The sequence below is a fragment of the Astyanax mexicanus genome, chromosome 10 (assembly GCF_023375975.1).
Source record: "Astyanax mexicanus isolate ESR-SI-001 chromosome 10, AstMex3_surface, whole genome shotgun sequence".
Lineage (NCBI taxonomy): Eukaryota > Metazoa > Chordata > Actinopteri > Characiformes > Acestrorhamphidae > Astyanax > Astyanax mexicanus.
This window is the reverse complement of record NC_064417.1, coordinates 22,242,477-22,260,613: the sequence shown is the minus strand read 5'-3', so window position 1 is coordinate 22,260,613 and position 18,137 is coordinate 22,242,477. Positions and strand designations below refer to the sequence as shown.

The 18,137-nt window shown below is 36.0% G+C and overlaps 1 protein-coding gene across 3 annotated transcripts in view; it reads right to left on the bottom strand.

Moving 5' to 3' along the window:
- zgc:66433 (DUF4592 domain-containing protein) overlaps positions 1-18,137 on the bottom strand; it is a 69,728-nt gene that overhangs the window by 42,178 nt on the left and 9,413 nt on the right. For 2 of the 3 annotated variants that reach the window (XM_022683470.2, XM_022683468.2), the window contains exon 2: positions 6,810-6,867. The exons of the other annotated variant lie outside the window; for it this stretch is intronic. The gene's annotated coding sequence lies outside the window, so the exon portion shown is untranslated. The remainder of the gene's footprint in view (positions 1-6,809; positions 6,868-18,137) is intronic. 3 annotated transcript variants of the gene reach the window in all.

The window sequence follows — 18,137 nt, the reverse complement described above, 5'->3', positions numbered from 1 at the left end:
GACCGAACACGTGTACATACTGATTTTGACAAAACCATGACAACACATGGGGTATACAAAATAATTCTTTAAATTTTTAAATGCACCATGTATGTCCATGTCTTTTTTGAGAATTATGTTAATTTCTTATTTTATCTGTTGCCCAGCAGGGCCATGACTGCCAGCAAGTGTGTTTGTAAACGTTCATGCGATATGTACAGTAAAATAAAAGATAAGAACACAGGAACACACTTTTGTTCTCTGTATTCTGCATACTACTTAGTAAACTTAATATTTAAACCAATTTTAAGAAATAAAAAAAATGGTAGTTTAAACAGCTATAGAAGTTTTTCAAAAACTCAAAAAAGTTTGAAGTTTGAGTTGGCATCAAAACTCTAAAAAATCAAGTGCAGTGAGTTGCCTTCACATATTTTCATTCATCACAGTGTAGTCAAAAAAACTGAATTTCTCAAAGCTAACAGAAAGCAGAATTACGAGATTATTTTGAGAGCATGCATGGCTTCAAACCAACAGACACCCTGTTAGCCTGCTGGGTTATGATACATCTATTATCACACTGCTACGCCTCAAGTTCCCTCCATGTGTTTATCTGCCAAAATGTAGTATGCCTGCCAGTATGGGTCTGAGTCAGCAGAAGCAGCAGGTTTCATTCAGTCACACTCCCTTTAAACAAACACAGTTATCAGATACAGCATGTTTAGAAACTGTCAAGCATTAATCCAGAAGATTCACTTGGAATTCATGAAGACAATAGAACCCTTCATTACGGTACAGCTCAGTATGTTTCTCAAGGCTGGTCCTGGATTCCTCTTAATCTCTACATTTTGGACAATTGAAGATCAAGAGTTTATTAAAGATAAACTTTGTTAGAGACAATAATAATATGTTATTCCTCATAGCTAAACAAAAGAGCAACAGAGTACTGATATCACTTACATAAATGTAGTAATACAGTTAATATACTGTAGGATATATACAGCACTGTGTCCTGATTAGGGCTGTGAATCGCAGGACATATCACGATACAATATTACCACAATATGTGGCCCATAACAACAGTGATATCACAATATTCTGTGATTCTGCAATGCAGAATATATCACTAGACAGTTCTTAACAAAACTTTACAGCATCTGCGATACTGAAGAAGATAAAATACTTCTAAATAAACAAATACCAGGAAATATAGATTTATTGTTCGTTTTCACAGAATTTGACAACCAATACTTTGTTCGGAGTAGAGTCTTAGGGAGTTTAAAGCACCTAAAATTCAATAAAATTATTGATATATCGATAATGTATCAAACAAAAGTGATAAGATATATCACAAAATCCATATTTTGTCCTATCCCTAGTCCTGATGTCCTATTGTTCTGCAGCTACTGCAGCTGGCTATATACACAGCTCTGGAAAAAAATATGAGACCACTTAAAAATGATGAGTTTCTTTCATTTTACCAAATTGAAAACCTTTGGAATATAATCAAGAGGAAGATGACCTGCTTGAATTTTTGCACCAGTAGTGGCATAAATTTATTAATAATCAGTGTGTAAAACTGGTGGAGGAGAACATGCCAAGATGCATGAAAACTGTGATTAAAAAACAGGGTTATTGTTGTAAATTTTTTGTTTGTTGTTTTTTTGTTGTTTCAGCCATTTCTTTTTTTGCAAATAAATGCTCTAAATGACAATATTTTTATTTGAAATTTGTGAGAAATGTTGTCCGTTAATAAAACAACAATGTTCATTTTACTCAAGCATATACCTATAAATAGCAAAATCAGAGAAACTGATCAGAAACTAAAGTGGTCTCTTAATTTTTTCCAGAGCTGTACACATATATACATTTTTAGTATAGTATTTTATAGTATAGTAACATATAATAATGTAGTATTATATTGCTGACACAGATGTGCAAATCCATACACATAGCTTGCCTAGTCTCTGTAGAGTAAAGTATAGCCAAAAGAATAGGACTGATAGCCCTGAGCTGCTGCACAGTGGAACTGTGTTCTCTGGAATGATGGTGCTCCAACCAAAAAAAGGATTTTTTCCAATAGCGCTCCATCATTCATCCCCAGCATTTTGAAATGCAGCACTTCTAGCCGATGCTCCCAACAGGCTTACAATGCTTCTAATAGGGGCATATAGTTGCCAATGCAAAGAAATTTTTACACCATTAAAAAGCTCAAAATAGCTCCACAGTACATTGGTAGAATTCTAAGGGCCCTGACATTTAAAAGCAGGCACTGAGAACTTTGAAGTACATAGGTAAATTATTAAAAAACACTGTTTGTACACTCAGTACCTTACGGTAGTTCTCCGGGACTGCCATCTTAAAAATCGACTGATGAGCACAAACAAATAGATACAGGGAAGAGATAGCAAGATTAATTCTGTGGAATTTCCACAGAATTATGTATAATATTTGGACATACAAAGTGTATGCAGTTCTAGTGTTAGAATAAATGGATACAACAAGTACTGTGTCTCCAGAAGCAATAATGGAACTATATTATTGTTATCCTGCTACTTAAAATGAAGCCTACCAACAAGCTTACCAAACATCATTAAACAAACAACCAGGCTGAGCCAATTCCACTTAATCAAATGTTTCAACAGCGCCTTTTTCCCAGGATACTCCACTTCTCCTGAAGTGACTAGATGCAGTTTATATAAGCAAGCCTTCTGAGTGAGTGGGAACATTCCTCATTGTTTGTCAGAACACAACTGCACACTGACTCATCACATGGGACCATATAGCTGCTTCTCTAGACTACTGCAGGCTCCACTATCGACTCTGCAGTCAGATAAGATGAGCATAGAAATCACCCCGTCTTACTGATCAGAGTGCACTTCACTTCTGCGGCTTTGCATTTAATAATGAGGATTTGGGACGGAGGAAAGCGGACAGAGACCAGAACAAAACAGCAACTTTTAACCCCAAGCATCAGATAAGGGCTGTTCATTTCCTGTGTCCGTCCCAGAGGAAATGTTCACAGAGGGGTGACTCACAGATGGCTAGTGTCGTCACTTAAAAAGACGAAGAAGCAACAAACTATCTAGACCTAGGTCTACACTTATACGGCACAACACACACTTTACACAAGAGTGTGACACATGTCTACGGCACAACAGGCAACTATAGCGCATTGTTTACTGCGCAACACACGTTAACTGAACAACACATGTCCACTGCACAATACACACCCATAGCACATCACATGTCTGTAGTGCAACGCATGTCTGCGGTGAGACCCACACATCCATAACGCATCACAAATTCAATGCGCAACACGCGTCTCCGGTGCAACAAACGTCCTCGGTGCGACACACATCTACTGCACAACACAGACATCTACTGCATGAAACACATGTCCATTGTGCATTACACATTTATTTATGGAACACCACATGTCCACTGCACAATACACACCCATAGCGCATCACATGTCCATAATGCAACACATGTCTACGGTGAGACACACACGTCCATTATGCATCACAAGTCCATGGCGCAACACGCGTCTCCGGTGCAACACATGGCTTCGGTGCGACACACACATCTACTGCACAACACACATGTCCACTGCACAATACAAACCTATAGCACATCACAAGTCCATAGATTTAACACGTCTACAGTGAGACACACACGTCCATAACGCATCACAAGTCCATGGCGCAACACATGTTACATTAGAACACTTTATACATATTTATCATGATCCAAGTTGCTATAGCTGTATGAGGTCACAGGACCCTAAGAATAATCTAAACTAAGGCTGAGCGATAAGGTCGATGTAATGTATCACAGTATTTAAAAAAATGTTCACTATATGTGATATTTATCATCATATTTTTACATGCAGACAAAATTCATTAGAAGTGTAGGTTCTTAAAAACACTAATTACAGCTTTTTATATTCAGTTTATGCTGCATTTGGTCAATAAAATAAGCACTGATAAAATCTGCTATATACTCAGATTTGTGTATAACTTTACTTTTATCCAGACAGTTCTGATTTCTACAGGAATTCAGGGGCTCTGGCAACTGCTTGGAGTTTGATGCCATCATAACCCTTTGATTCACAACATGGGTCAAAAATGACCTGGCTGAGTTTTTGTTTTCCATATCTTTGCAATAACTTAATTTAATCATTTAGTATTCAAGGTATTCCATAGTTAACTACACATTAGTATTTACTAAGTATTTATCTTACTTTCTGAATAAAAGCCCTTTTTGTACCACTACACCTCTAATGCCCACATGGGCCAAAAATGACCTGCATCATTTTCTGTGTAACTTCATGTATGGCTGAGGGTTTCTATGATATACTGTATATTAGCAACATATTAATTAACTCCTTCAGAATTTAAGATATTCCTCAATTAACTTGTTTTTTTATCATCATATTCTTTACTCTTTTGGGAAAATGATCAATACTGCAATATATTTGCAATATATTTATTGAAAAATAGGCACTTTAAACTCCCTAAGACTCATCCCCCAATTTGATCTAATAAGAGGTTACTGCTTCATTACTCCACATAGTGGTGCTTATCAAATGAATAGGGTAAACTTGTGGTGAGGAATATTGGTTATACACCATATGCATATAAATATATAATGTATGGTATTTGATTATTTAGGAATATTGTATCCTCTTCCAACACAGATGCCACAGAAGCCTTGAAATATCATAGAGAATGTTCTTGTGCTATATCAAGTTTCGCATAATCATAGTATCATGATACTATGATTATGGGCAACCTATCCTGATAATAACGCATCATAAGATGCTCTCTGATTGCCTAGTATGTTGGCCCAAAACATTTCATTTTTTTACAACTCTCATTTTCACCAGTGTGTTAATAGTTTTTGTGTATAACATTTGGTGTTATAAGCTTATAAAATACAAACAGGTCCCAATCATTACTCATTAAAATAAATGCTAAATTCATCCCTCAGTGTGTAACTGAGAGACTGGTGGGACCAAACCTTCTCTTTTGTGGATAAGCCTGAAGAACACAAGAGCACTGGCCCTGTGTGGCCAGAGGGCTGACCATCTGGGACTGTTCACACAGCTGGCCTTGTTTCCTCACATCTCTTACAGTGACAGTTTGGGGCCACGACCAAAACAGAGCCTTCTAAACATTAACGAGGAGGTGAATGCCCGGTGCAACGTAACTCCATTGTACACAGTGTGAACATTTTTAGCCATCGCCATCCTTAAAGACTACAGGAAACTCATTTGTGTTATTGATTTTTTTTTTTGCCTTAAACTAAAACAGACTAGGCCTGCACAATAATCACAAACATCTTACAATATACAGACATAACCTTCAAAGGGTTTTTTTTAACTGTGGTTTTATTTTTATGGTTTTTATTTACTTTTTTTTTATTTTTATAGCTTATTATACACTAACCGTATATTCCGCATTATAAGGCACACTTAATATCCATTAATTTTTCCCAAAAATCATCAGTGTGCCTAATAATCCAGTGCCCCTAATGTATGAATTTTACCAGTCAGGTTGTAAGGAGCAGTAAAGCCACTCCACTGTAGTACAGCATTATAAAGGAGTTTCAGTTTAGTTCTCTAGCATTATTAGCATTAGCCGCTAACTGCATAATGCACAAGCTCTTTGACAGTCCAGAGGTGTGTATTATCGGCCTGCAGCCTGCTGCTAACCCTGGCTAGCACTGCTAAGGGCAGCATTTACATTAGCTGCTAAGCGCTAGCTCTTATAATAATGCTAATGCTCCAGCATTACTGTAAAATAACACTTAAGAAGCACTTAACTCACCCAAATAAATAGTTTTCAGGAGAGAAATCTGTGTGGATTAACATCCAGCACTCGTTTGACTTATCTGACTCTTCTAAAATGTTTTATTTTTAAGAATTACAGTTTTGTTTACTTAGCTTAGCTTTATGCCACCCAGCGGTGAGACCTGCTGAATTAGAAGGAAAACATTGTGACACCCTGTTCCTTACTCGAGCCTTATAAAATGCACTTTATAATCCAGTGTGCCTTATGTATAAAAATAGACCAGAAAATATATGTTTCTTGATAGTGTGCCTTATGGTGTGAAAAATACAGTAGTTAACGAAATCTAAATGAGTCTACTAAACTAATCGTACCTCCTTTTCTCCCTAATTTGAAAGGCCAAATACCCCACCCAATGTACTAGAACTCCCTCATGCCCAACACTGGAAGGGTGAAGACAAACACAGAGACTCAGCTCCTCTGACACATGTGAAGTCAGCCACCGCCTCTTTTCAAACTAACATCAATTTAGCAGGAGAAAAGTGTAGTAACCCAGCTCTAATACATCAGCTTACAGATGCTAGTGCTGACTAACATTACATTAGGAGTGATGTTGGGAGAGCGCTATTTAGCCACGCAGAAAGAGAGCATGAGGCCAAATGTGCTCTCTCTGACTCTGGCTGCTGATGCCACGCATCATGAGCTAAGATTCAAACCCCCTCAAGTCTGAATAATGAAGTTTTGCTCTTTATTTCTCTTTAAAAAGGTGTCATTGCATTATTATGGTATTCTCTTATCACTAAATCAGTGACAAGTATTGTAATTTATCAATAATTATGATCTTATACGTTTTCATAGAACTTTAATAAGGTTTAAACTGTAAAGACAGTACATCGGTCACTTCTTTTGACCTTGAAATATCTCCCGGGGGTCGGAGTTTGTGTGTTTGTGACAGGAAGAGAGATGGCCTCCCACAGTGTATCCCACCACATGGGCGAACGGCACGGCTTGCTGCTCTGCAGCAGCTAATGCACTGACCTTGCAGCACCTCCAACTCTAGTGCCGGTTGGATGACATCCGCCTTTTCATGCCTTATCTTTTGGAGCGTGTGGAATGATGGGAAAGAAAGGAAGAAAGAAAGACAGAAAAAGAGACAGAGTAAGGGAGATGGTGTGATGGGGTGATGAAGGAGAAAAAAAGAGAACCACACATTTGTTAATAGTGTTAGTATTTGAATTGGTGTAAAGTAGATTGTTTAAACAGATATAAAGTAGGCAATTCTAGCTCTCTTTGTGTATTTGACATACTTATACCAATATCAATATACAAACAGTATTTGCTGATGCCAATGCTGATATACACATTTATACCTTAGAGAGAGACTAGACACCATTGTATAGGCTAACTTTATAACTTAAAAACTAATAAAAAGAAAAAATAATAAAAAAAAAAAGGTATTTATTGTATGCTGTAAAATGACCAAGCGATGCTGGCTGCACTACTAAAATTTCCCAGCACTGGCTGTGCTACTTTAAAATTCGTCAGTAAATATTGGCCATATACTGATATCATTCCGATATCATTGTGCATCCCTACTATAGATATAATAAAATCCCTTCCTCAGATATTTTACATTAATACAAATTTCCACAATTACAAAGAGCATCCTCAAGAACATGATGCAATGTTTAGAAGCTGTCTTCAAAGCTCAATGTCATTTCTATCTGTACTCTAAATATATTACATTGTTTCCATTACATACTGTATATATTGCTTCTGTAGAATTTTATTAAATTAAATTAGAATTATAAAACTTTGCAGAGTGCTTTTACTTTACAGTAAATGCAACAAAAGGGAAGAGAGAAATCACAGTCCAAGGAGAGAGGAAACAAAGGTAGATTAAACCAGCCAGCATTAAGTTAGAAAATAACATTCAAAACGAAACATAAAACCAGGTGCACATCAACGCATGTACCAAACACCGATGCATACAGGTGCTTCATGACTCCAAGCACTGATCAATTTCACAGTGCCCCACAACATAGCACTTTGAAAGTACTACATAAAATTAAAACCACATGAAGACGACAGAAAGCCACAGTAGATCACATGTAAATGAAAGGCACCTAGGCTTTTGGTAAACAAAGAAATGCTAAGGTTAAGATACCCTGGCTAACATTACTATCCTAGCCGTTTACAGCTTGTATCTTTCAGCTAGAGAAACAACCAGTTTATGAAGAGGTAATCTGAGCAAATTGATACAAAGACTGATAAAAGATGCTGAATATTTATTTAATTTACCGTATTTTTCTGTCTACTTTTCCCAAAAATCGACAGTGCGCCTTGTAATTTGGTTTGCTTTATGTATGAATTTTACCAGTCAGGTTGTAAAGAGCAGTAAAGCCACTCCGCAGAAGTGCACAATTATAAAGGAGTTTCAGTGAAGTTTCTCCAGCTCCGAGGCTGCAGTATTAGCATTATCTGCTAACCGCTGCAGTAGCTTTTTAGCCATTCAAAGGTGAATATATCAGACTGTAGCCTGCGTGTTTACCGTGTTAAAACAAACCAAGGTTACGTGGGAGAAACTGCTAGCTGATAGCACAGTAGGTTACAGGAACACTCAGGGTTCCTCAGTGTAGCGCTGTCAGGCGGCATTTACTAGCACTAAGCGCTGCTACTAACCACGGCTAGCACTGCTGCTAACTACAGCTAGCGCTGCTGCTAACCGCGCTGTTAAAAATATTGGAAATCTAAGCTTACTGTAAATAAACAGTAGAGATTTACTCACCCAAATAAACAGTTTTCAAGAGAGAAATCTGTGTAGATTAACATCCAGCGCTCTTTTGACTTTGAAAAAAAATGTGTTTTTTTTTTTTACAGTTTTGTAGCGATGAGACCTGCTGAATTAGAAGGGGATATATGGCAAGACGCTTGCTCCTTGCTATTGTCACTTAAAATGCACCTTATATTCCGGTGCGCCTTATGTATAAAAAAAATAATAAACCAGAAAATAGATGTTCATCGATAGTGCGCCTTATAATCACTTTATAGTCTGAAAAATACGATCATTTACAAGAGTAGAGTCTACAAATAAATTTAAACATGGAAAGATCATTTATAGCAGAGATCTGGTAATCTGAGGGTAATTTCTTTTATGCATTTTCCACACATTTACATCACTTTTATGTTCTCATCGTGCCTGGTTCTGTCCCAATTTAACGGCAAAGCACAAATATGTATTGGCAGTCCCTGTGTTAAAGCACCCAGCTGTGGAGAGTCACCTTTGTTACACAAGAGGAGATTAGACTGCAGCTTTCCCTTCACTGTGGGAGACCACACATCGATAACTTGATTACACAGTGACGCACTCCACACAGCTTCACCACAGCACAGCCACTATCCCAGCACAACATAGCATAAATGAAAAAATTAGCTCCCAACACTAAGCCACTTCCTCACACTGAACACTGATCACTAGTATAATACACAGTATACGTGCTGTGCTCAATGCTAGGGGGCTTCATACCCCTTCATACTCCATGTCTGGCATTAGTCAGGCATGGTTCCAATAGGTTCATGTATATCTGCTCTGGAGAGTGCTATTCAATTTAATGGATTTAATGATTATTTTGTTAACATAGGATATAACTTAGCAAAAGAGATTGTGGAGCCTAGAAACAAGGATGGGATAGAATATGATATTATTACTAAAAACCCTCACTCCATTTTTTTTAGGGGCACTGATGAAAAAGAAACACTTGAAATTGTAAACAAATGTAAAAATAAAACATCTGCTGACTACAATAACATTGATATGTCACTGGTGAAAAATATAATAGAATGCATAGTGAAACCTTTTACACATATTTGCAATCAGTCCCTTCAAACAGGCATATTTCCTAACAAAATGAAAACAGCTAAAGTTATTCCTATCTATAAATGTGGAGACAGACATAAATTCTCTAATTATAGACCAATTTCTCTTCTATCCCAGTTTTCAAAAATTTTAGAAAAACTATTTGTCCACAGGCTTGAACACTTTATAGAAAAGCATAATCTATTGAGTGATCATCAATATGGTTTTAGAGAACATAGGTCCACCTCGATGGCAGTGATGCAATTAGTAGAAGAAATAGCTACAGCAATAGATAAGAAGGAATATACTGTTGGAGTATTTATAGACCTAAAAAAGGCATTTGACACTATTGATCATGATATATTGTTAAAGAAACTGGAAAGATATGGAGTGAGAGGTGTAGCATATTCATGGCTTAAAAGTTATCTAGGAAATAGATACCAATATGTGCAAATAGGCAATAGTAAATCGGATTTATTGAAGGTCACTTGTGGGATTCCTCAAGGTTCAGTGTTAGGACCCAAATTGTTCACATTGTATGTAAATGACATTTGTAAAGTATCAAAACTATTAAAAATTGTATTATTTGCTGATGATACAAACTTATATTGTTCTGGGGAGAAATTGGAATGGCTTCTGAATACAGTCGAAAGAGAATTGAGTACTTTAAAGAGATGGTTTGATATCAATAAGCTATCGTTGAATTTAGGTAAAACAAAGTTTATAATATTTGGTAACAGAAAAATCAGAAATGAAGCTAAACTTAGGATAGATGATGTTGAAATTGAAAGAGTATATGAAAATAAATTTCTGGGTGTGATAATTGATCATAAATTATGTTGGAAACCACATATTAATAATGTAAAAACTAAAATCTCTAAAACCATTGCAATACTGTATAAAACCAAACATATTTTGAATCAAAAATCATTATTTATACTGTACTGTTCTTTCATAGTTCCATACATGACCTATTGTGTGGAAGTATGGGGAAATGTATATAAAACTAAGACGCATCAAATTTTCATGCTACAGAAAAAAGCAATACGAATTATTAACCAAGCAGACTTCTATGAATCAACAAACAAATTATTTATTAATTTATGGGCTCTAAAATTCACTGATCTAGTTGACTTACACATTGCACAGATAATGTATAGAGTGCAAAACAATTCGCTTCCTGACTGTATTCAGAAGCTATTTGAATTGAGAGAGAATAAGTATGAGCTGAGAGCAACAAGTATGTTTAAAAAAATAAGAGCAAGAACAAATATAAAAAATAGATGTGTATCAGTCAGGGGGGTCACTTTGTGGAATGGTTTTAACAATGAATTGAAAATGTGTAGTTCACTCAGCAAATTTAAAAAAAACTTACAAGAGAAAAGTAGTAAACTCCTATAAACATGAACAGTGATTAAATATGGAATGTGTGGCATTTTTTTTTTTTTTTTTTTTTGACTCATTTTGTGTTTTTGATTTGCAAAATAATGGAATTTAGAATGTGAGATAATGTAAAAAAGGATAGGCAAAAATAAGCCAAAGCTTCAGCCTATACCTTTTCGGTTCATATTTGTGTTGTTGATATGCTTATTAACAGAAAACTTTTCTGTTTATGTGTATGTATATGTGTTTTCAACCGAAATAAACATGACTAAACTAAAATTCAACTGGCAGTAGTTCTCTACAGAAAGTACACAAGATGTGTGTGTTTGCAATGAATACAACCTAATGGAGCTGAATGCATACATTAGAAAGGGGGTCCACAAACATTTGGACATATAGAGGAGTTGAAATATAAGAACAAAAATGTGGTCTACACAAGAAAGTCAAAGATTTTAAGAAAGCATCTAAACTCATTAGGAACACTTAAATTAACTTCTTAATTATCTCTATTAAGGTTTTCTTAGCCACGCTTTATAAATGCAACCCATGCAATCCATTTATTTTTCTCTTTGCAGCAAAATCTGGCAACTTATTTCATAAATTCTTGAAAGAACAATAAGCAAAAACATCGATTCACTTAGTTAATAATATTATCTAAATTGGCGACCATCCCCATGAAGCTGTTTCAGTAACAGTAGCTAGGCCTGTACTTCAGGGACAAGAATGCTCTGAAACCATTCTGCAGGGACAGCACGTCCACACAGTGAATAATAAGGCCACGTGCAATCAAACTCGATTAACTTCACAATGCGAAAAATCTGTCATGTGATAACAGACTTTTTGGTGGTATTGGATATATTGAGTATGCTGTCCAGCTAAAAGCAGCAGTAACAGCTAAAACGTGATGCATTCTTTAGTTATTTTATTTTATAAAGTGTCAAAAAGAATATAAACACGTCTATTTTACCAAATATAAGTACTTGATATGGTTTGAAGCAAGTGTGTGAATATACAGACATGCAGTTAGCACAATAGTGTACATATGCTTCCAGTACTTGTTTGCAACATTAGCCTCATACCTGTAGGCAGGCACCAAGTAGACAATATGTCCAAATATTTGCGGACACCCCTTCTAATGAACGCTCATAATAGAATAAAACATGAAACAACTCACACCTTGCCTGTATAAAGCTCACCAGCACTGAACTTTGGAGCACTTTGGGGATGAGGTGAGGTCATCATCCACCATCCAACATTCTGACCTTATGCTAATGCTGTAATGGTGTTTAGGCTTAAGTTAAGTTTAGGTTAGTTAATGTTAGGATCAGGTGTAAATAAAGGTAATCAAAATACAATTTAGAACTTTTATAGTATATATTTTTTTTACAGTAGTGAGCTGATCTACACTGTCAGTCCAAGAGGAGTTAAATGTAGTCATTTTTTCATTGCTAAAATCTGTATATCCTTTATAGTGGCAGTCTGTATGTTTTTGGTGAGGATGTGTAATGCTAAAAATGCACAGAGCATGCTAAAAATACTATTAAAGCATGCATTGGTGTGCAGTTTCTATTTAGAGTGAATAAATCTGGTACTTTTAGCAAGGACTAACAGCACCACAGTTGCTTAGGTTACCGTTAAAGCTGTCACAGCCAGAAAAAGGTTCTGGGACCTTCCAGACACCTTGTTTTTTTTAATTAATAAAGGTGGGTTTGCAGGAATGGTAGCAGAAGCACATTGATGCAATTTATTGGAATATATTTTCCCTCTCTCCACTCAAGTTTACTACTACCAGCTTTCAATTTTTGGTACAAGGAAAAAATCTTAAGGACTGCTGCTTTAAACATAGCAATAGGTTGTTTTTACTAAGAGATCAGTCAGCCTAGATGACAGAGACATTAACTCCAACAAATGTAGGATAAATCTTTTTAATATAGATTTTTAATAGTTCTATCATCATATTTAGTCAAATGTCCCTTTTCTATATCAGCCCTGACCTTCGTGACGGTTCCTATATTCAGAATGGGAATGGATCCAGCCATGTTATTTTCGTTTTTGAGCCACCTCTAGCCCTTTATTGTAGTTACTGAGACTCTGTAATTTAGGTGGCTTTACACACGGTCCTGGCATTCCAAATTGCATATCCCACATCACGTGCAGGGAATGAATCACTCGCAACTAAATTAGACTGGGTTGTTGAGCAGTAGTGTTTACGTGTCAGGGTACAGAACTGCAAGACTACACGAGTTGTGGTGGGTGCGGTTGCCAGTGAAATCCGGGCCACTGATGTTCAATTCATACAAAAGGAGACCTCAAATTTTGCACATATCTAACTGTAATATCCTGCTGAGGTTTTTGTTTTCTTGGTGAGTCAAAACCAAAACCACTGTCAGATGAAAAGTTTAGCCGGGACTCTGGTTTTAAAAACCAAGGTCCATAAATCTGGTCACCATATTCATGAAGCCCCTCTGTTCTAAACCCAGGCCCTAAATCGAAACTGGGACAAACAGATCCGAAACTAGCCCAAGAATGACATTGGAATCTGCTGATTGGCTAGATTGGCCTTGCTAACTTTACAGTAAGCTGGTAGCTGGTGGGCTAATGCCACGTGACAATGTTGGACAAGAACGGTAGAAATGGTGAGATAATATTGGCACAGTAGTAGCAAAGCTAGATGATTTTTGCTTGATGCATGCTAATGCTGTGGTAGCGATGTCGCATGAGGCTGGTAGCCAGCATGCTACTGCTCAGGAAGTAAAGCTAGATGAAGCAATAGAGCAGCCATAGAGCTATGTACTGGCAAGGACTTGGCAATTCGATTTTATCACAATACAGGGCTTACAATTCAGTATATTACAATATATTGCAATACTGTTGCAAGGAGATATATTGAGTTTTAATTTTGTTTGTGATTTATAAAGAAATACTTGGTGTACCAAAACTGTAATCGTAAATTTAAGCAAGGTTTGAGGCCTCCATATTCCTTCAAAAGATCGCAGAGAAAGCAGAATTGAGTGACATCATGTTGTAAAGAAGGGAATTGCAAGTAAATGTGCAAACCATCCTCACGCATATTAGTTCATACCGCATAAATCAAGAATAATAATGGAAGATTAAAGAAGATGTTCAAATATATATTTTGTTGTCTGCATGTATAAAGTTTTAAGGCTTGCCATATCTTATTCTGCTTTATATGTAGTATTATTTTTACACTAACTTGTGTATGTCTCTCTGTAGTTTATTTCAGTTTTATTTGTATTATTATCCTTTGTTTTATCTCACAATTTTTTTCAAATCTAATGGTGGTATTCCACTACTCAATGAGCTCCACTGGCTACCTGTTTTATGTCCTCTATTGCTAATGTACATAATTATTTGTAAGTTGCTTTGACTAAAAGTGTCCACAAAATGTAATATAATTTATTATTATTATTATTATTATTTAGCTTTTTTGCCTTGCATGATTAGCATGGACGTTTATGGGTAAATGTAGGTGGTACAGAGGCGGAGTTCGAGGCTAGGTCACCTGCACACATTTAAAAGCAAATTGTGATTTATAAAGAGGAAACAGCATTCAGGTGTGTATATGCACGCTTTTTTAAAACTGAATTAATTGGGGTGCATGCCATTTCTGTTTTTTTTGTTTTTGTTTTTTTGTGCGTATACACACTTTCACTCCAGGATCTACACAATGTTTTATAAATAAGCCACCTGGTCTTCATTTAACAACACAGCAAATAGAAAAAAACAGTGCCCCCTGTGCAGAAAGGTACAGCATGGCCTAAGTCACCTTTACACCTGCAGTGGAAAAGCGGCAAAAGTAGAAACCATGAGTACAGCAGGAACCTACACGAAAATAAACACTTTTAAAGGATATGCAGTATCAGTACACCAGATTATTTTATGGCCTGAAGCTGCTCTCTCTTTAGGACAATGTTTCTCAACAGAGTGTATTAGTCTCCTAAAGACAACAGTTCCATCTGGTTGAGGTGAGGAGCCACTCTAGCTGCCAACTCCACACCGCACACAAACATGAACAAAGCCAGCCATGAGACAGCGCAGATACAGAAGTCAGAGCTAAGAGGGGTCAGGACATTCAGGGTTCGGAATGGATTTTATTCCAGGAGATGTTCTGTTCAGGACCACTGCCAAACTGGGCATGGTGTGGGACAGTCAAAAGTTAAAGACTCCAGGGAGCAAACAGAACCACAAAAGGCTGGACCACAAAAGCTGGTGAGAAGAGAGGCTGTTAGTTCACACCTCAGAAACAGTGGAGGAATTTCACTGCAGTATAGCCTATTGTTCTTCTCAGGGGATCTCAGGCAGATGCCAACAAGTGGTTAATTGGTTACTGCTGTGGAAAGAAGTGATTCAACTTGAAAAACAATCTGATTGTAAGCCTCAACCAGTGGGTTCATAAACCATATTGTGGTGGAAGTGTAAAGGGTTTCCAAAACTGTAAAGACAATTTATTGTTTATTTACTTATTGTTATAGTACACTTATTATAAAACTCTGCAAATGTTTTCTTACTGTTTGTTAGCTGTTCTAGTCTGTTTTGTGCACTGGAAAAAAGTATTTTATTTTTACGCACAAAAAGAATGAGAATATTTCTCTATTCCTGCTTAATAAGTAGGTAACATATTAAATTGATGTTTGCTGTTTCACATAAATCTGTCAGTATTGTTTTATCCTGTTTGTGATAGATAATTACAACTGCTTTCCTTATAAGCAACAATTATAGCAACAGTTTGCCAACCCATAACATTCACATTTCACAAAGTCATGGGGGGCAAAGCTTCTGAAGCATAGAAGAGAGAAGTTTATTTCTTATTTAGCTAAAATAATAACAGTCCTTTTCCAGAAACTTAAATATATTATTATTATTATTATTATTATTTTTTTTTTTTTACAAATAATACTATTCAAGTGTAACACTTATTTTATGTCACAAAAGTTAATATTCTTATTAAAAAATTGCTGAATAAATGGAGTGGTGGTAAACATTGTAATCATGTGACAGTTTAAAACAGATTACAGTACTTAGCCATCGTTTTTTTCCCCACAGATTGTTTTAATAGTCTTAAATATGCAATAATAAGTTTAAATTAAATTAACAAAGATATAACAAAAATAAAAATACAGTATATACATTTAATTAAACGGGGCTAACTATACACATTTTTTAATAGGACAAGCAGTTAAGTGGTCTTCAAATGTGAATAATAACTACATATCTTCGCTGTCCAATGAAAAACACTTATCTCCAAAACAGCAACTTTACAGGAGAGAGAAAAACATTGTAAACTTTCAATGGAAGTCAATGTAAAAAGAGTTAATTTTAGGTCATTTTAAAAAGTTTTTATTGGTCCGTTTATCAATAAATTTTGGCACAGGGTAGGGGACAGTTTGTTTGTTCTAATTACATATTAAACTAAAAATCGACAAAAATTGAGATAAGTGTTTTTTATAGGACAGTGACGATATGCACATAGAAAATCATATTTTGACATTGTATAACAGTAACAATGCAAAAAAAATGGTATTGCCTACCTCTACGATTAAAATGTTATGACTGAAATTATTTTATTTATTGCAGCAAATACAAATCAACAGGGTAATTATACCCTTTATTGAAACGTACCTTTAAGAACATAGGATAAAATTAAATTATGCGCTCAGAAAGACATACTGTGACATACTTTACCACAATGTTAATTACAGTATACATCACATCACCCATATATCCCTACTCTGAACTAACTACTCTAAAGCACTGTCAGCAGTTCACACCTAACAAACACACACAAGGAATGACCAACATTAGCAACAGATCCAAGTTTTGCTCTGAAACCCCCCTCTATCTCTTCAGGGGGCTCTAAGCAGGGACTCAGAAGTGGTTAAATGATCAGTCCTGCAGAAAGAACAGATAAGCATGGTGTGCTTTCAACTTGATAAACAAGACTTTCTCTCAGAGCTGTTTGGGTTCTAAGTGAGACTCAAGAGAGGTTTTGTTTGCAGTGCCATGACACCATGAGACAGAGGCTTTTCTCCTGAAAAGCTCCCTCACTGAGCTAATTAAACCAAGGCCCTGTTACAGCCCACAGCGGAGCTCCTTTTTTCATAAACAAAGACTCGCTTGGTGGCACATCATCTCATAGAGTCTTTTATTCACGCCGAAAGAATCTCTACTTCAGTGTCTCGTCTCTCTGTATCTTCAGAGGAAGATTTAACCACAGCTGAACGTTCATCTGTACAGTTAAACCTGAACTGAGCATGCAGGAGAGTACTTTTAAAATGTGCATTGTGGTGTGGTCTTCTTTCAACGTGGAGAAATATGGAGATTTTTGCAACGACTTTGTTTCACTGTCTTATATCTCTTCTGCTGTTTTTTTGGTTTTCTTTGGGTTAACGATGTGTGAATGAGCAGATAATCACAGAGTTTGCATAGCTGATATCTCCATGTGTGCAGTAGTACTTCATTTCTTACGCCCTGCACACACAGCCTGCTACAGTTTTATTTGATCTATTATAATGTATTTATATATGTTTTATGTAATTTAATTATTTACTGTTTATTTTACTTTGGAATTTTCATTTTATCTGTCTTAATTATTTTCTTTCTTTTTTGCTAATTTTGTTAATTTGGTAGTCCTTGTTTTTTTATTTTCTTTTACTTTTATATGGTTGTATTTACATTTCTTTTTTATGATCAAATTTACTTTCTGAAATTATACTTACTATTATCAATTTATTCTTTTGTATAATGCTCTGCTACATTGTAAATGAGGGTCAGTTTCCATGTATTCTGATGAAAATAAAAGTTGATTGCTTGATTGGTAGCTTTTGTATCAGCTAATTAGCAGAAATCTTTTAGTCGCTCAGATAAACAGCAAGAAAAAGCTGTTGGAAAGACGTGATGTTGCCATAAGAAAAGAAAACCTACCAGACCACTCAATACTACCCCATAATATACAATACTACTGTTTTAAAAGAAAAAATAAAAGCACAACCCATGTAATCGGGTATAGGTCCAATAATCCTGCAAAGTTTTGTGTTTCTACATTAAAATCTGTGGAATAAGAGGCGTTTAAAAAGGGGGGGCATGAGAATAATAATTACGAAGAACAG